General features: G+C 47.1%; 1 long non-coding RNA gene across 1 annotated transcript in view; it reads left to right on the top strand.

Moving 5' to 3' along the window:
* The window catches only part of LOC119565222, a 35,385-nt gene that overhangs the window by 14,708 nt on the left and 906 nt on the right, over nt 1-19,771 (top strand). The window contains exon 2 of the long non-coding RNA XR_005223865.2: nt 12,883-13,041. This is a non-coding gene — a long non-coding RNA (uncharacterized LOC119565222). The remainder of the gene's footprint in view (nt 1-12,882; nt 13,042-19,771) is intronic.

Below are 19,771 nucleotides of genomic sequence, written 5' to 3'. Positions count from 1 at the left end.
GGCTCCTTAAAGTTATAGAAGGACAAGGTCTCACTGGTGACTGAGCCAAAGGAGTGAGGTCTGGGAGAGGGGATCCCTGAAGGTACCGACCAAATTCCAAAAGACACTTGACTGGTGAGGAAACTGAGGCAGGGAATGGAACACATGTGTTTCTTGTTTTGCAAGGATCTGTGTATCTCTTGTGCTGTGTAAAGAGCAATGGATTTAGAAATCCATCTGTCTTAGCTGCTTCAGCTATCACAGATCCCTGAATGGTTAAACTATAAACAAGCATCCCCACAAGGGTGAAGATCTGGTAAGGGTGTGCATAAGCTACTGGGGAGTCTTGGAGGGGTTGAGCACTGGTCTTGGGACTAGGGCAGCTGGACCATGAGGTCCCAATGCCAAGAAGGGCTACCACACAGGCGTTTCTGCCCACGGAGTGAGCTTAGAGGCCAAAAGAGTGGCTGGAGCCTACCCAGACCCAAGGGCAGTTTAAAGCACATGGATCCAGTGTGTGGATCCAACCACAGCAGCCTGGTGAGTGTCCAGCTGGAGGAAGCTTGACAAGAGGGGCATAGAAGAGTCCAGTTCAGATGGGCCCATAAATCCACCTTATTTATTTTTCCATTTAAATTGAGAAACTGAAATGAGTCCTTTACTTGTCTGACATCTGTGAAGGCCTTAGTAGCTAACACTTGCCATGGCAACCAGAAAATTTGAGAGTGGATTTTTCAATTCACTTGAAATGAATTTGCTCCTGCAATGAGTCCCCTCCCCAAAGTTGCCTGTGGTCAAATTTCAGTAATAAAACAAAGCAGATTACAGAAGCTCAATAAGCTTCATGTGCTGCTGCCTTATTTCTGATTTACAGAAAAACAAGGTTGACTTTGCAAGTATTAAAATGCTTTCCATGATTCCTTGAACCCCTTTTAAAGTGAAATTTCTGGTGTCCAGAAGTAGATAGATTTCAGTTCTATGTGGTACATTGGTGTCAGTTGTTACGAGAACTATGTTTTTTTTCTGTTTAAATGAATATTTATATTACAGTGGCACCCAAAATGTGTTAGGCACTGTACAAGAAGGCACAGTTCCTGTAATACCACCAACCCCATTGCTGACCAACCAGCACAATGCCCACGATAGTTGTCTTCTCTGAAGGTGAAAGTCTCAAGCCAGGATCTATGATTTATTATTAGTGCTGTTCCATTAGTGCTCCAGGGACCAGAGGTTGCATAGTGTAGATAGATTGCATAGGATGCTATTTGTGACAAGAAAGAGGGAAAACTGGTGATGGAGAGACAGAGCAGAGTCTCCTGTGCCTTGGGTCAATGGCTTGGATTCCTGGATATTCCAGAAGCCCCTCTGTGAGGCTGGGATTCTGGGATGGAGAGGAGGAGATTTTGGTGCAGCCATATGTACATGTGAAGTCGAAAGGAGGAGGGCGGAGTGGAGAAAGGCTATGATTTACATAGAGGACGAATAAACTTATAAACTGTGAGAACCACGTGGCTATTCAGCTTTCTAGGTTATATACATATAAAAAGCATGAAATATAAGTGCAGTGTATAGGAATTGGAGAATAGTTTGTGAACCCGCTAGTGGTGATCATTGTGTTCTGAGAAGCTGCCAGAAACTAGCTCAAGTCTCTGTATGTATGTAGCTAAGCCAGGTCAGGGCCATCATCACAATGTGAGTTCTGAGAGGGGAGTAAAGCAAATATGTATTTCTAAGCTCTGCACTGGGGGGCTTGGATTACATTCCTGGGTGAGACAAAAACAGCAGAAGCCCATTTAAGGGCTGAGTCTCTACTGCCTTGCTCCTTGTGCAGTCATTCACATCTGTGCCCATTGGGTGTCAATTCCTACCAGTCTGATCGGGTAGCTTTTTACACCCACTTTGCCCAGGGATAATTGATAACACAATGTGCAAGGCAGTGAGAATCAGGTCCAGAATTTCTATGCTTTTACAAAGGCTGAAACGTTGAGAGAAGTTTCCAGATTTTTAATAATGAAGACAAAATGAGTGGTAACTAAATACGGTCGTTGCTTGAGTTGCTGTTTAGACCGCAAAGCTGCCAATTGGCACTTAGTCACCATGTTGCTGGTATAGGTCATGGTGAAGCACTTAACAGGGAAGAGCATGTGATAGTTGCCATCTTCCTCCATCCTCCTCTTGTAATATGAGAATATGACTGCAGGGTAATGAACCCAGACTTGTCCATCTATGAAGATCTCCAATGCCCCCTCCAGATGTTGCCTTAAGTCTAGGAATCCCTTCTGGTTAGAAACCACAGGTCTTAAGAGCTTGGGACTCTTACCAAAAGAGAAGTGGCAGAGGCTGTGGGAAAACAGCAGGGTCAAGAATCAAGATCAGATCATACAGACCCACCACCTGACTTCAACATGCCACATAAGATATAGGTCACAGCAAACTGCATCAGAACCTCACACAGGCATTGCAGTCATCTACTACAGAAATGGAAAACGAAGGACAGTCCCCTAAGCCAGTGTGGAGAGGACACCCAAACCATGGAATATCTAGTGAATCGCTGCCCTCTAAGATCCTTCTCTGAAGGGATAGCCTTGATTCATTCTAGGGCACGGGAGGCCATAGAGTGGATGACAAACTTGTATGTTGATCTTTAATGTTGCTTTTCAAGAGAAAAGTTTAAATATTATGGCTAGAATCACTGAGAAGATGCACTTGTCAGTGATTTTTAGAATTTCTAATGTTGGATTCTTCAGCTTTGACAAATAAGGATGAGGCAGGTGTTCCAAGCCCATTGTCACTGAGGCCTTGTCTTTAATAAAAGATGCACCGATTTAATTAAATCTCTTTTAATCCACTACAAATCTCTAAGGCACAGACATTTAAACTGGTTTAACTCTTGCTTATAGCAGTTTAGTTTGCGTCAGTAAATAACAAAGTTAAGGCAAGCTGATTTAAGTGAGGGTTAAACCAGTTTAAAGCATTTAAGCACTTAAGTCCATATCCTGCCAACATTTACAGATATGCTTAACTTTACAGGTGGCAATAGTTCTGTTAGCTTCAATGGGACTACTCACCAATGTAAAGTTTCACAGGTGCATATTTGGGGCATTAAGACCTTATGTCAGGTGCTGCCTCTCAGTAGTCATGCCTAATGGGTAGAGCAGAGGTCAACGCCCATTGTAGAGTCGTGACTAGTCCAAGAGTTGCGCTGGAATAGAGATCCATGGATAGGCAGAGGTCAGATCTGAGATCAGAGTCTGGAGTGAAGCCAGAATCCATACCATAGCCAGAATCCAGGAACAAGCCAGGGGTCAAAGCTGGGTGGTCAGAGTCCAGGGACAAGCCAAGTCAGTATCATAGCCAGGGTCCAGGTACAGGCCAAAGATCGAAGTCAGAGTCCAAAGGTCCAGGGAAGGCTGGGGAGTGGAGGCCACACTGGAGTGGGTCAATAACAGGGCTAGAGCAAGGTCAAAGTAGGGCAAGAACAAGACTGAAACTAGAACAGAATCAAGCGCAAGCTGGGATTTTTGAGAGTCTGATATACTGCGAGGAAGCAGGAGGGGTCTTGGCCAGGTAGTGCTGCTGCACAGTGATCTGCAGTACTAGCAGGGCCGGAGAAATACCTGGGCCTGGGGGTCATTTTAGCCATGATCTTCTGCCACATCCCTGCAGGCTCTGTCTGAAAAGTAAGTTAGGGCATCTGAGTTGTTGCTGTATAGAATCATAGAATATCAGGGTTGGAAGGGACCTCAGGAGGTCATCTAGTCCAACCCCCTGCTCAAAGCAGGACCAATCCCCAGCTAAATCATCCCAGCCAGGGCTTTGTCAAGCCTGCCCTTAAAAATATCTAAGGAAGGAGATTCCACCACCTCCCTAAGTAACCCATTCCAGTGTTTCACCACCCTCCTAGTGAAAAAGTTTTTCCTAATATCCAACCTAAACCTCCCCCACTGCAACTTGACACCATTACTCCTTGTTCTGTCATCAGCTACTACTGAGAACAGTCTAGATCCATCCTCTTTGGAACCCCCTTTCAGGTAGTTGAAAGCAGCTATCAAATCCCCCCTCATTCTTCTCTTCCGCAGACTAAACAATCCCAGTTCCCTCGGCCTCTCCTCATAATTCATGTGTTCCAGTCCCCTAATCATTTTTGTTGCCTTCCGCTGGACGTTTTCCAATTTTTCCACATCCTTCTTGTACTGTTGGGCCCAAAACTGGACACAGTACTCCAGATGAGGCCTCACCAATGTTGAATAGAGGGGAATGATCACGTCCCTCGATCTGCATGGCTCAGTGATGACTCACTGCAGCTCTGTTGGAGGGGAAAGAGCAAGAAGCCCTGGTTTGGTTGTGGGTTTGTCTGACACCTTAAACATCTAAATAAAAGTGGTCAGATCTCCGAGAGGTTCTGCTGAGTACTTTCAATTGCCATTGAATTCAAAGGGTTTGTGGATTCCTGGCACTTTTGAAAACCATCTTGAACAGTATTTACTTTATCAGAATATACCCACCAATTCTTTTTAAACAATTTTCTGCATTTGTTTTTCATTCCTTCCTCTCTCCCTTTTTTTCAACTTATTTTTCCATTGGCGTTTCCCCCCTCATCTCTGCCACTTTTGACACTCTGCTTTGCAGAGACTTTGAAAATCTAATAACTTTGAGTTGAAGTTAAACTTTCAGTCCTACAATGTTAAAGGGGGGTTTGGAATTAGGCAAAATAATTTGCTTATCCTTAGTTAAAAAGCATGCAATTTTTTATATCACCACTCCCGCCCCCCAATAGCTTTCAGCTCCCCTTTTTGAAAAAAATAAAGAAAGAAAAACACTAATCCTATTTCTCTCGCTTTAAGATTGCTCATATGTTTGCTGTACCAACTTTGACATTGTCTCTTTAAGTTTTCTGATCAGTGTAGGAGATCTGGCCGTAGGTTTTTTTGGCTTAGAGATACAGTCCTTGTCAAAACCCCTCCGCTGATCTCCCAGGAGTGGCTTATGCCAAGTGTTTTTTCTCAGACTAACCTCGTTTCCAGCTCCAGTTGCATGAGAAAATATGATCTTGTCAGAATCTTCCTTTGGAGAGAATTTTTATTTTACAGATCTTGACAGATTTACAATTTCATGCTTTCATTTGAAATTTCTCAGATCCTTTCTCTGATGCATTTTAATCTGACAGTTTCTCAGTCAGAGCAGCTGTATTCTCTAGTGGTTAAAGTACAGGACTGGGAGTCAGGATGTCTGGGTTCTATTTCTGGTGCTTCAGCAAATAACGGGCTACCCTGTCTGTGCCAGCTCTGTATATATTGTACAGGAGAAATAATATTTATCAACCCCACATCCATTAATGTTTGTAAAGGGTTTTGAGCTTCTTGGCTGCAGTAGCAGGTGGACTTAAAACTGAAGATTGCAAATGGCATTTGCCAAAGTGTAGCATTTCTGAGTAAGCCATACGAAGTCCCAATCTTTCTGACACTGATAAACTCAATGGGCCTACGCGGGTATGGATTTGTGTTAACAGAGTCAGGCTCCAAGAAGGGTGTAACTGTAATGGTGGATCTGCAAGAGGCATTTCCTTTAGAAAGATGAAATATTCTTTTATTTATAGATTCTTAGATGATATCTTCTTTCCTAAGAAAACATTCTTATTTTGGTGTGGGGGATGGAAAAGGAGTACAAAATTAATCATGAGACAAATCCTCAACTGATAAACAACTTAACTCCACTGAAATCAATAGGTCCCCACCCTGGCCAAGGTGTCTGCCCTTACATATGAGCTTGCAAGATCATGGCCTTCTCTTTTTTCCCCAAATGTTCCTCAGACAGTAGGGTTGCAAACCTGTATTAAGAATAGCACATTGGGAGAATGAGAGAGATCGATTATTGATCTATCAGGACCCTGAAACCCAAAGCACAACGAGAGGGTAAGAGCTAGAACCATCCGCTGTCCCTAGTGTTATACTTAGATTGTAAACTCTTTGGGGCATAGGGTGACCAAGTGTCCGGTTTTCAAACGGAATACCCAGTCAAAAAGGGACCCTGGCAGCTCTGGTCAGCACCGCCGACCAGGCCGTTAAAAGTTCAGCTTGGAAAAGAGGCGACTAAGGGGGGATATGATAGAGGTCTTTGAAATCATGAGTGGTATAGAGAAAGTAAATAAGGAAGTGTTATTTACTCCTTCTTATAATTAATCCAAATGGAATTAATAGGTAGCAGGTTTAAAACAAACATAAGAAAGTCTTTTTTCATGCCACGCACTGTCAACCTCTGGAACTCCTTGCCAGTGGGTGTTGTGAAGGCCAATACTATAACGGCGTTCAAAAAAGGAGCTAGATTCATGGAAGATAGGTCCATCAATGGCTATTAACCAGGATGGGCAGGAATGGTGTCCTTAGCCTGTTTGCCAGAAGCTGGGATTGGGTGACAGGTCATGGATCACTTGATGATAATCTGTCTGTTCATTCCCTCTGGGGCAACTCAGAGAACAGGATACTGGGCCTTTGGTCTGACCCAGTATGGCTGTTCTTATGTTACGTTCTTAAGTTCAGTCGGTGGTGCTGCAGGGCTAAGGCAGGCTAGTCCCTACCTGTCCTGGCTCCACGCTGCACCCCGGAAGTGGCCAGCAGGTCCAGCTCCTAGGCAGGGGGGCCACAGGGCTCCATGCGCTGCCCCCGCCCCGGAGCACCGGCTCCGCTAAGGGGGCGGTGTCTATGGGTGAGAGCCTAGCAGCCGGACCTGCTGGCTGCTTCCTGGTCCGCCCTGTGCCCTGGACAGGCAGGGAGCCTGCCTTAGCTCCCCGGCAGCTCCGCTCAGCTTAGCTCCCCGGCAGCTCAGAGGTAAGCCTGCACCCCAACCCTGAGCCCCAACCCCTGCCCCAGCCCTGAGCTCCCCCCCAAACCCAGAGCCCCCTCCTGCACTCAAAACCCCTCATCCCCGGCTCCACCCCAGAGCCTGCACCCCCAGCCAGAGCCCTCACCGCCTCCTGCACCGAAACCCCTTGCCCCAGTCCGGAGCCCCCTCCCGCATCCTGAACCCCCATTTCTGGTCCCACCCCAGAGCCCACACCTCCAGTTAGAGCTCCTACCCCCCTCCGGAACCCCAACCCCCTGCCTCAGCCCTGAAAGTGAGTGAGGGTGGGGGAGAGCAAGCCACTGAGGGAGGGAGAATGTAGTGAGCAAGGGGCATGGCCTCAGGGAAGCGGGGGACTAGAGTGTTCGGTTCTGTGCTATTAGAAAGTTGGCAACTCTATTGGGGCAGGGACCATTTCTGTGTTACATGTTTGTATAGGGTCTTCTATGGGGCTGGAGCCTCTAGGCATTTGTGCAATACAAATACTACTACTAAATAATGCAGCACACTACAATACAAACACCTAGGTACAGAGGGAAGCATGGGAGTAGTAAGTTCATGGTCTAGCTGGGAGCTGAAGGAAACATCAATGTGAGGGGAAAAAATTTTTTTTTAAAGATAGACAATCAAAATGGCTAACTGTAAAACAATTAAAGACAATACCTCACAGTGAAAACAACACATTTTAATAGTATCTATTTGTTGGTAGGTCTAAGAAATAAGCAGAAGCAATTGACTTATTTGTCCATCTTCAGCTAAGCTTAATGAAAGGAGGCTGGAAGATAAAGGAGACGACAAAAAGAAATGCAGCCCGGTGGAAGAACAACTTCACTTTTGTTCATTTGATTGTTACAGCAAGCTAACAGACTCAATGTAAAAAAGGACACCCTGGCAAGGATTGTGAAGTAGCAGATCTTCGGAGACCTGTAACCTAAAGTCTTTATATCAAGATTTGAGGATTTCAGTAACTGAGTCAGAGTTTATGGGCCTATTGCAGGAATGAGTGGGAGAGGCTCTGTGGCCTGCAATAAGCAGGGGGTCGGACTAGATGATTGTAGTGGTGCCTTCGGGCCTTAAAGTCAGAGTATTTATTTAAAAGACTCTGAATGAGAGCTACACCAGCCCAGTACCAAACTAATTATTCAGCCTGCCTCTTGTATTGCCTAAGTGAATGTATTTCAGTTGTACATAATCTGAAGCTCCTGGTGTTAATTTGTCACTTTTCAATCTCACCTGCCAAGTAGATTTATTATTTATTTGATCAAAAAGCCAGCTGGTTTGAAGGGCCACTCTTCTCTTGGGAATAAAGGTGTTGGAACTAGGGGTGCTGCCTAATCCCTGGCTTGAAGTGGTTTCCCTTATATACAGGGTTTACAGGTTGGTTCAACGGCTCTCAGCACCCCCACTATACAAATTTTTCCAGCACCCCCTGCTTGGGAAGGTGAAAGACCACAGTTATCTTGTCTAACATGAGGCAACAATTATCTTAAGTAGGCCTACAAGAAGAATGGTCTCAGGCAGCGGACTAGTATTCAGAAGACCTGAGATTAATTCCTGGTTCAGTTACAGACTTCCTGTGTGATTTTGACAATATCACTTCATCTAGCCTATTCCTCATCTGCAAAAGGGGGATACCACCTTTCTACTTTGCAGTGGGGTTGTGAAGATAAAATCCATTAGTAACTGTGAGATGCTGAAATAGTAGAGAGCTAATGGCCATAGAAATACCATATTAGACTTTTCTGATGTCAAACAATAAAATACTAAACACTTGAAGTATGCCAAAATGTTTGAGATAAGGGACCTAAATGATGTTAACTTAGGTTATGGCAGTATGGGCTTTCAAATCTTGCCAGAGCAGGCTGACTAAACTGTAATTTTATGGGGCAGGAAGGCGTGGAAGAGGATATATGATACGAGATTGATTTACTTTTAGCTGTTCCCAGTGGTGAGCTGGAGCCGGTTATCCCACGAGGGACAACCAGTTCTAAAAGGGCTTCTAAATTTAAAAACTGGCCAAAAGTGGCGCCTTTGGTGCCGACTCCGTGGGTGCTCTGGGGCTGGAGCACCCACGGGGAAAATTTGGTGGGTGCAGAGCACCCACCAGCAGCTCCCCGCCCCGCCCCACGCCCAGCCCCAGCTCGCCTCTGCTCCACCTCCGCCTCCTCCCCTGAATGCACCACCCTGCTCTGCTTCTCCGCTCCCCACCCCAGCTTCCCGTGAATCAGCTGTTCGCACGGGAAGCCTGGGAGGGCCAAGAAGCAAGCAGTGGCTTCGCGCTCAGGCCCAGGGAGGTGGAGGCGGAGCGGAGGTGAGCTGGGGGGGGGGGCACACGAGGAGGGCCGCCCACACCACAGCAGGTAACCCCGGGGGGGCTCGCAGGGGAACTGCTCCCCACCCCAGCTCGCCTCCGCCTCCCTGGGCCTGAGCACGAAGCCGCCGCCTGCTTCTCAGCCCTCCCAGGCTTCCCGTGCAAACAGCTGATTGGCGGGAAGCCGGGGGGGAGGCGTTCAGGGGAGGAGGCGGAGCGGAGGTCAGGTGAGCTGGGGCCAGGCGCAGGGTGGGGAGCTGATGGTGGGTGCTCTGCACCCACTAAATTTTCCCCATGGGTGTTCCAGCCCCGGAGCACCCACGGAGTCGGCGCCTAAGGCACCGCCTTTGATGTGATCAGTGTGGGGAGTGGCCTCACCCCCGCCCCTAGGAGCCAGAGGGAGCTGCCAGATGCTTCCTGGGAGCTGCCCCAGGTAAGCACCGCCGGGGCTCCCCACCTCGCCCCCCGGCAGGTCCCTCTGACTCTTAGGGGCAGGGTGGGCACTCATTATGGTGGCCCAAGAGACCCTCCTGCCCAGTTCTGGGAGCAGTCAGGGGACAGGGGAGGGGGGTGGATGGGGCAGGGGTCGGGGTGGGCATCAAGGAACGCGGGGGGTTGGATGGGGCAGGAGTCCCCAGGGGGCGGGGGTAGGCCACAACACCCTCTTGGGGTGAGGAGGGAACTGGTTGTTAAGATTTTGGCAGCTCGTCACTGGCTGTTCCCTTTTTGGTAGCAGACCATTTACTTCCGACTTTAGCAGAATTCTATCAAAAGAAGCAGGTGAACATGCAGAACCCCCAGAAGTAATGGTTGTCCCCAAACCTTAAAATGCCCCGGACAGTTAGGAGTGGTTTATTCTGTATTTGTAAATAGGATTATTCGTTCTAGACTAAATCTTCCACCCACCATCCTCAAATGTAAAGCCGGTTTAACCAGGGATAGTCCAGGGTGTCTCACATGGGGTGGGTCCTTCCCCTCCTGGCAGTGAAGTTACAATGGAGCAGTTTTATTTCTGCTAGTGCAACACTGAGGCTGCAATAGCTCCTGCCACTCCTGTGCTCCTACTCCAAGATGACAGTGGCCTGTCGATCAGCATAGTGATAAATCATCCATCACTTTTGTCCCCCAAGCTGCCCTCCTCTCCCACCACTCAAGCCTCGCTGCCTCTGCTCATGTAGGATGCCTACTGAGTGGGGCTTCTCAGGAAGAATGGAAACCTTCCGCAGCCTCCCCAAATCCTGCTCCACACTGGTTTCCGTACACTAGGGTTTCTCCACACAGAAGGTTGGTTGTAATTATACCTTTATTTCAATAAGTTCAGACATTTATAGATGTGTTTTGTTCTATAGACAGACAGACCTTTTTTTAGCGTTATTGCGATGCTCCCCCATAAGCGTTCACAGGAAGTTGCTCCTGCTTATTCTATTGTTTCTAGCAGAGGTGGTGGAGCCTGAAGGCTTTCTGCTGCCTTCTCAGTTCTGAATTCTCCCCATCCTTATTATTTGTGCTTAGAAATGGGCTCAAGCCACAGAGCTGAATCTAGTATCTGGATCTGAATTTTCCCCAACATCTGAGCAGTGTTCAGTACCAGGAATTTGGTTTGGCCTTCTCAGGAGATGAGGCAAGCTATGAAGGTTGGATCCTCATGAGAGTTTTCCTAATGGTCAGGGGGAGTTTGGATCCAGAGTTTGGTTCAATCCCACTTTTACATGTATTAAAATAATAAAAATCAATATTCTTATAGTAGATTTATTCTGAGTTTACTATGTGGGTGGTCTCTTTCCCACCCTCCATTCTTTTCTTATGAATTTAATCATAAAAGCAAGTTTTAAAGCAAGTTTTCTACAGATTGCCCCTTTAATTCGGTTACATTTCCTGATCCCTCTAACTTCTGTTTACCTCGCTACTTTTGCTGCTTCTTGTCCTGAAAAATTCTTTAATGTTCTCTTCTTAGGCCACCCATCCAGCTTCCCCATGAGCACGAAAGGGGGCTGAAATGTAACAGATGATTCACTTTTTGGCCATGTAAGGGTGGACAGCTTCTTCCCACCAACCCACATGCAGTTCCCTTTCAATAATACATGCAGCCAACTCAAAGCTCCTCTTCCAGCTGACTTACAGCTACTATCACCTGTTTTTTTTCCCCTCTAATTGGTGCAAAAGTTCAAGACTTCCTGCGACAGAGTGGCCAAGTCATCAGCCAATATTAGAACTCTGCCGTGGATTTTTGCCTCCTTTGGGTTAAATATTTCTTAAGTTGTTCTAAAAATTATGATGTTCACTGTGTTATATTGCGGTACGGTGTTATATGAGAACAACTGAACAGGTTTTCAGTGGAGATGGGCTGAAACCAAAATCCCAGTTCCAAAATTCCTGAGCTTTGGGGAAATTTAAATCCAGATCAAAACTGAGTCTCAGGTCAGTATGAACTTTTGGGGGTATCACACTTCTCCACAGATTTTTGCTTTGTTCCTCTTTGGGTAAATCTAACCTAGCTTTAAGTGCTTTCTAATTTATAGTCAAATCCCCTTATTTTAATCTTGCAGGAATGTGATCATGCTCTAACCAGAGGGTATATAGAAAACATGTCAGAATGTACATAATACCCTATGCAAGAACTTACCTGAGAAACTATGGCATGAGGACTACAATACGTTGCTGGGAAGCAGGAAAACTAATTGGTGGCTGTAGGGCTAGCAACCTTTTATGGTTAAAACTGCAAGCAGGGTAGGGAAATGGGACAGAGCCGGAATGCACACACGGCCCCATCCATAACATCCACTGGTTTATTTTTAATCACTCACCTAACATGTAGAATCTCCTTCCTCAGAAGTTTAGAATTATGAAGAATTGCTTTATTTGTTGGTTTTCTTTAAAACAAATTAGTCCAATTATTTAAATCATGTGACTAGAAGTGTGAAAGGTCAGCCAGCCATGTGGAGCAACTTTTTCTTTAAAAAAGCCTCTCCAATTACAGGGGAAAGAGCTTCAGAGCAAATACATAAATAAATAAATACAAATTTTAAAAAACCAACCACAAACTAAACTTACCAAAACCTTGTGGCTGGTTTTTCTTTGTGTTCCAACTGAATTGCTGTGAATGTTTTTATGGTCTTAGTCATTGTTTTTAATTTTGTTGGAGTTACTGCCTGATCTGCACTCGGACATTTTATTCATTCTTCCGGTGGTAAATAATGAGTTATCTTGTATCACAGCTCATATTGTTCTGTGACATGCTTGATCACTGTCTTCCTTACAAAGCAGTCTCCAAATGATGATATTTTGCCATATAAGTGTTTCATCCCAGGAGCTCCAAGAGCTTTGCAAACACTAATGAATCAGGACTCATACCTCTGAGGTACTGTAGCTAACTATTATCCCCATTGAAATTGAGACACAGAAAGGCAAATTCACTTGGCCAACACAACAGTGGAGGCCAGTGATAAGGCATGGAGTAGAATGCAGTATTCTGACTCCCAGGACTGGGCTCTAATTCAGCCGAAGCACTCTAGGCTTACTCCTCTGGTTTACCTACTAAATGAGCTACTGCACATGTAGCTATCCCTCTGTAGGCAGACATAGCTGCTGAACCCTTTTAAATAGAATGACCATATTTCCCTGTGCTGAATATGGGACACCTAGTAAAATTACTCCTATTCGAGCGAGTTTAATGGCAATCAACGAGAACTATCAAAACAACAATCAATCAAACAAACGTTCAAATTAACATCAAGACTTCTTTTCCTCGCCTGCAGATTATAGTGATCTCAGCCCAAGAAGCCCTGGAATGTGATTCCTTCCGAGGACATGCTTAATTGAGACGTAATGACATTGACTTGGTGTGCAACAGAATGTAGTAAGAAGAGCATGGAATGGATTTTATTAACACTACTGAGCTGCTTGTGAATAATTTTGTGAGTATACATATTGGTGACTTCTTTTTCTGAATGTCACTGTAATTGGCAGTGAAAGTCACAAGATTTGTCACTGGTCACTTATTTTCTCCCTAGGGAATCCAAAAAGTCACTAAATCTAGTGACAAAGTAGCTAAGTTGGCAACATTCTCCTGGGAATTAGGGTTGTTCTGTGGCAGCTGTCCAGAAGCCAGCAAATAAAAACTAGGCCTCAAAATCCAGATAGGTAAAGCATGCTCTCGTCTTTGCCTTAGGACACAGTGTAAGGAGTATCTTAGTATACAGAAGGATGCAGGGAACACTCTAGCTTCACAACCAGAGACAATCAAGGCTTAACTTGGCTGAGCTGTCTGGAATCACAGAACCAGTCAAAAGAAAAGATAGTTTAGTTACTGGTTAAGGGAACATTATACTAGCTGTCCAAACTGTAAAATTGCATTGGTGGTATTTTATTAATCTGCAGAGAATGACAGAAGCTTTTCCTTACAGATTATTATAAACCCTGGCGTCAAGAGAAACCCACAGACACACAACCCTGCCGGCCTCCCAAATTCAGACAATTTAGGATCTACTGCTGATTTTGCTAGATTCTTCAGAATTCTAATAATGAATCTTTTTATACCTTGGTCGCTATGCAGCGTACTGCGTGGCCTGGCCAGTTTGTGTGGCCTCATGGTCACAAACACACACACAATTGTTACCCTATTTACCATGCGTGTATTAATTCTTTCCTTGCAAAATATACATGTACTGCAGGCTTATTGCAAGAGGATGGTTCCCTGCAGCTTTCACTCCTCAGCCCAGCCTCATCCTCTGAGCTTTCCTTGCTGCCAGTTCCTTCCAATTATATCTGCCCAATTACATCAGTAGCGTAGTGATTACCACCCAGGTGCTCATAATCCCCCAACAGAAAGTATTTAATTGCTCATAGCTGAGCTTGCACCCTTCTTCATGCTGCAGCAACATCAGTGCCCAGGGTGCCACTAATAGTGCCCTGTCACACATTTCCCGACCTTATTTCACCTGACGCCTTTTCTTGCCTCCTGAAGAGGTCTTCTTCACTGCCTGTGCTCTACCCCCTTTATGGGGTTGGGATTCTACTAGAGTTCCTGGGCCCTTTGGGGCTGGCCTTCCATAGACCACCAGTGAGGGTCTCCTGCCTGCACCTGCACAAAATATATTTGGAGGTTTCCCCCAGCTCAATCTCAGCCCATCATACCAATCATATCCCACATCTCTCTCCTCCAGGCTTACATCTAACTGAGTGAATTATCCCTCTAGAGCCACAATCTCAATATCGCTCTCTTCCCATGACTTATCTTGCCCCTGGTTCGGGACTATCCAGGTTGATTTCCCCACCAAGCCTTCCTTGTCAGGGTCCCCTCCCTCTTGTCAGTTTGTTCTTCACCCTGTGCCTTGTCTGGGGCTTGCTCTTCCTGGGACTTGGCCGAGCCTCCTCCCTCCCTCCTCTTCTAGATGTCCCTGATCTAGCACTCCACTGCCCCCGTCTCATATTTTCCTCCCCCTCTCCAAGTTCTTCAATGTGTGCTTTCTTTTCCTGAGCTTGTTACCATATGTCTAGGGTTATCACACACTGGACCCAGAGGACTCCCTGGACAGTCTACACTCAGGAGCTTTTTATGCAGACCCACCAGTTGGAGTCCCTTCCCCCCATTGTCTATCCTTTTTACATAAGGGGAATGGGGTCCAGTCTGTTCCTAACATTACAGAGTCAGGCAATGACTTTACTATGCCTACTCGCTGCCTTTTAAACCTTTCTTCTACTCCCAAGTGCTCTTTTCCCCAGGTATACAATAAATCATTACTGCTGCCCCCTCCTGTTGCCACTGCAGCCTAGCCAGGGTGCTCCATACATGGGAACATGCTGCTACTGAATCTGCAATGCCCCTTGTCGTTCTTCAGCTGACTTTGACAGGGATCATCCTTATCCCAGGTGCCCCTTTTACACCTGTCCACCCACAGAACTCCACAAACCCACGGACCCTATAGGGCCAGTCTCTCTTCGTGTGCCCTTTGCCCCCACACTGGCAGGAAGCTACTGCACTGGCAACTGGGACACCCCGTTTGCCCCTTCCAGCCCCTTCCGGGACTTAGCTGCATGATGTTCTTCCACCTTCTTTCCCCCATCCTTGGTCATAGGGGTATGGAGCTCTTTCCATGGGAGAGCCAACTCCACATATTCCTCTGTTAATTTGACTGCAGTGCTGCCTCTAATGATTTTGGCTGATGCCTCCAACCCAGGCCCTTATAGTCTTGGGGGCAGGGGGGAGGAACTCTGTGTAAACTGTTCCAGAACAATGGAATCCAGTAGGGCCTCCAAGTCCCGTCTAGCTGGCCAAACCCATCAAGTAGCCCAGTCTGACAATTGCTGGGCAAAGGCCCTGGGACATATCCTGCCATCCCATCTGGCTGCCCTGAATTTCTGCAGGGTATTTCTCCTCTGACAGGCCCACCCTCTCTAAAGTAGAGGTCTTCGGCAGATCATAAACTTTGGCCTATTGCTCACTCAGGGCCATAAAGGCCACCTGAGACTCACCAGCTAGATAAGAGGCCCATGTACCCTTGTCCCATCTGGCACTAGTAGACACCAGCTCAAAGGTTAGTAAAAAGATGTCAGGTCATTCCCCGGGGCCACCATCTGACATAGTCCCAGGCCCACCATTTGATTTGCAGCCCCCTCACTGGAACTCACCAGCCTCTGCAGGAGCTGTTGCTGTACATGGACCTGCTCCTTGATGATATTCCCTTCCCCCAGCATTCAAGCTGTGATGGGACATGGGCTTGTGCACATACCCTCTTCAGGGGTGTGGGAGAAGCAATCAACAGTCTTTTGTCCACTGATGTCTGTAGGCCTTCTTTTGTGGGGAGAAGATAACACCTCTTGTGGTGAACTAGCATTTTGCACTTGGTAATGCTTCTCCCCTGGCTGTGCTGGGTTTACAGGCTTAGCAAACATTTTTATAGTTACAGAGCCAACATTTAAACATTACCCTAGAACACAGGATACAGATATTATATGTAGGAGTAGAACATGCAGCATCCTACAAGCATTCCATAAAGTCTAAACACAACACACATTCTCATAACGCTAATATCTATTTCAATAATACTAACAGAAAGGTGAGCCAGATTGATTTGCAACTATGCATTTGCCAGTATTCAGTCAGGCCCAGGGCCCTGGCATGAGCTGGCACCTGGTCTGCCAGCATCATGGGCCACGTCTCCTTCCAATACACACATTATACAGAGAAATCTTGTTATTAAAGTGAAAGCTTTTCTTGTAAGGAAAGCTATATGGGATTAAGCTCACCCTTGGAGTAACTAATAAAAGGAGATACACCATGGCTGAGTTGGTGCCCGTCTCTCTATGCAATAATGGTTTGTTAAAGATGGGTGGTTTTTTACTGAGAAAATGTTTATTTCTTCTTATGCTAATTGTTTTCTGGCTGATTTTCATTAGAAGGGCTGATACTTCTCTGGCGTTTAATCTGTCCTACTGCAAAAATAGCTAGAGGTGTTATAGCTAAAGCTCTTTCAGCATTTTCATTATAATCCTCTCTTTCCAGATGGTTGTAACTCTGCAAGAAAATTTCCTTCTGACTGAAAGTTGGTATAAAACAAAATCTCTCTACAAGAAAGATTTTTTTTTTAAATTAAAAGCTTTAAAAAAAAAAAGTCAATCAAGACACTTTAGAAATAAGTGATTGGGAAAAAAAAACCCAAATTCTTTGTGGTTTCAGATCAATAATCGTTCACCACTCTAGAAGAAAAAAACAGTTTTTAAAATCTGACATTTCAAAAGCTCTTAGACCAACCCCAGGTGCTTAAAGTTAGGCTCCTAAATCCAAATATAGACACATGGATTAGAGGAGAACCTTGATTTTCAAATGTGAGGAACACCACAGTTCCCATTGACTTCAAGGGATTTGTGAATACTCAGCACCTGGGCCAACCAGGCCACATTTATTTAGATGCCTAAACATGGGTTTAGGGGTGAAATCCTGGCCCCTTTGACATCAGTGACAAAACTGCTATTAACCTCAGTGGGGCCAGGATTTCACCTTAAGGCAAGAGCTTTCTTAAATCAGGGCCTCAGTTACCTGGTGTGAGAACTGTAGAGACTTTTTGTATTCTGAAAACTCACTCCCCATTCCTGTGAAAAAATTCAAGTGGGTTCAGTTGCAGGGTTTTGCAGATGGCATCACTCCACCATTTTGACTTGTCATCCTGCTCTGCTCCCATTTTTTCAGTGTTATAAGTTTTGATATCAGATTTAGCAAGGTTGTCATTCCTGGTACTTAAAAGGGATTCCAAATAGGAGTGAAAAGTTACAGTTGTGGTGCCATTCATTAGAAAGACAAAAATTAGTATTTGAAATGAGGACTCAAAGGATTCTGCTAGGAGCTCGTAGAGTCACTACTTAAAAGTGGTCTACACAGTGGTTTTGCTTTTGGGCTTTGTTTTGTTGCCAACTCTCCCAATTTAATTGTAAGTAATCTGTTTTTAGCCCCTGCTGGAGACAATTTCCCAGTGACACAAGCTAGGGTTGTCAACCCTCCCAGTTTTGCTGGGAGTCTCCCAGAATTGGGCTCTATTTCCTGGAGGCTACTGAAGCCAATCCTGGAGATTTTAGGCCACTAAAATTCCAGCGGCACAGTGGGGCTAAGGCAGGCTCCCTCCCTGCCTGCCCTGGCTCTGCTCCACTCCCAGAAGCGGCCAGCACATCCCTGCAGCCCCTGGGGGAGGCCAGAGGGGTCTCCATGCTCTGCCCCTGCCCACAGTGCCAACTCAGCAGCTCCCATTGGCCAGGAACTGTGCTCAGTGAGAGCTGTGGGGATGGTGCCTGTGGGCAGAGGCAGTGTGCAGAAAACACAGGTATGAGAGCCTGCCTTTGCACCACTGACCAGGAGCTACCTGAGGTAAGCGCCTCCGGTCCGGAGCCCTCACCACCTCCTGCACCCAAACTCCCTCCCAGAGCCCACACTCCTAACTCCCTCCCACACCCAATCCCCTGCCCCAGCCCTGAACCCCTCCTGCACCCCAACCCCATCCCCCAGCCTGGTGAAAGTGAGTGAGAGTGCGGGAGAGTGAGCAATGGATGGGGCCTCTAAGATGGGGCGGGGCCTTGGCTCAGGGGGCGGGGCCTGGGTGTTTGGGTTTGTGTGATTAGACAGTTGGCAACCCTAGTTCCAGCCCACAATTCAATCCAGCCCATGGGAAAACACATTGTGTCTGATTGCCTTTCTCACTTGCTCTCCTCCTGTCAAAGAGCAGCCATCCAGAGTTGCTGCAGGAGCCAGGCAGATTCTCCCCAGTCAGGTTACTCACAGACTCCTCTCAGCCCCTGAGGTGAGGAGGGAGAGGGAGCAGCTGGCACCATTCTCCCAGGAGCTGAGAGGAAGGTTGCCACTGTCCAGGTTTTCCCAGGATCGTCCCATTTTTGAGGTAGCGGTCCCAGGAAACCTGTAACTTCCGTAGACATTAAAAGTCCCAGGGTTTGGCCATTCAGTCACCTCTTGGGCTGCTGCTGGAGAGTCTTGTCTTCCTTCTCCTCCTTCCTTGCTGTTCCATGGCTCTTCCCCCTTGCCCCTCCCAGCAGCAGCCATAAGGCAGCAAGAAGCTACTGCTGCTGCTTCCTACCTGACCAACAAGCTGTTAAGAGCAGAGAAGAGCTCCAGGCAGCACCTCTGCAGTGCCCAACTCCTCACCACAGTGGCAGCTGTTCCTGCTCAGTGGGTCCCTGCTCCTCCTGCCAGGAGCCATCTCCTATTACCCTTCCCCTTCTGTACTCCCCTTCCCCAGTTCAGGGAGCTCGCAGAACCCGCTACCGGCCCCTCCCTGCCTGACCGAGGGAATGTGGAAGGAGCCTTGCTTCCCCTCCCTCTTAGCTTTACCAACATGGCTTCTGGGAGGCAGCTGGTGCCAGCCTTCGGCAGCCATCTTGGTCAAGGCTTCCAGCCCCGATGCGGGTCATGAGGGGCTTCTGCCTCATTCAGGGGGCTCAGCGCCAAGATGCACAGGCCAGAAAACACTCAGCTTGTAGACTTCATTTATGGTGCACCGATTGGGCCCTAGCACGCCAGGCTAGCCCCTCCCTCATGCAGCCCCAAGCGGCAATCCTCCCAAGCGGGCTGTCACCACCTGCCTTAGGGGCTGCATCTCACACCTCCCATTCCCCAGCCCCCATTTGCCTTTCCGTCAGCTTTCCCTCTGTGTAAGGGGCTGCCCTTAGGTTGGTCCCTGCTTACTCTGTGCCCTGGGTATCAGGTTGGGGGGCACTTACTGTGGAGGAGGCCAGGACTGAGAAGTGAGGGGGTGTAGAGCCCATTGATGGCTCAGTGGGGGAAAACAGGGCCAAGTACAGGGGGCCTGACAATGGCTCGGCGTTCTCCCATCAAGTGCCTCAGCACGTCACCACTTTAAACGGCAGAAGGTGCAGGAAGGAGAGGGAGCGAGCCGCACCGAACACACTGCCCTCCCCAGGCCAGACTGCCCACCCCATGGCCCACTTTTTGGCACCTCAGAGGTGGCACCCCAGGGGAGGAGGGCACAGAAAGACCCAGCAACTTACAGTAGCTCTGTTCCCTCCTCCCATTCTATGAAAAATGGGTTGGCCCCTCTCTGCTCCTCCCATCTCTATCCCTGCAACACTAGGCCTGGGAAGAGGGAGAGTGGTGGAGAATCTGGAATGGCCCCTCCACCATCCTGC

This window comes from Chelonia mydas, chromosome 1 (genome assembly GCF_015237465.2).
Source record: "Chelonia mydas isolate rCheMyd1 chromosome 1, rCheMyd1.pri.v2, whole genome shotgun sequence".
In the NCBI taxonomy this organism is placed as follows: Eukaryota; Metazoa; Chordata; order Testudines; family Cheloniidae; genus Chelonia; species Chelonia mydas.
The sequence above is the reverse complement of the archived record's forward strand: the minus strand, read 5'-3'. Positions and strand labels throughout refer to the sequence as shown.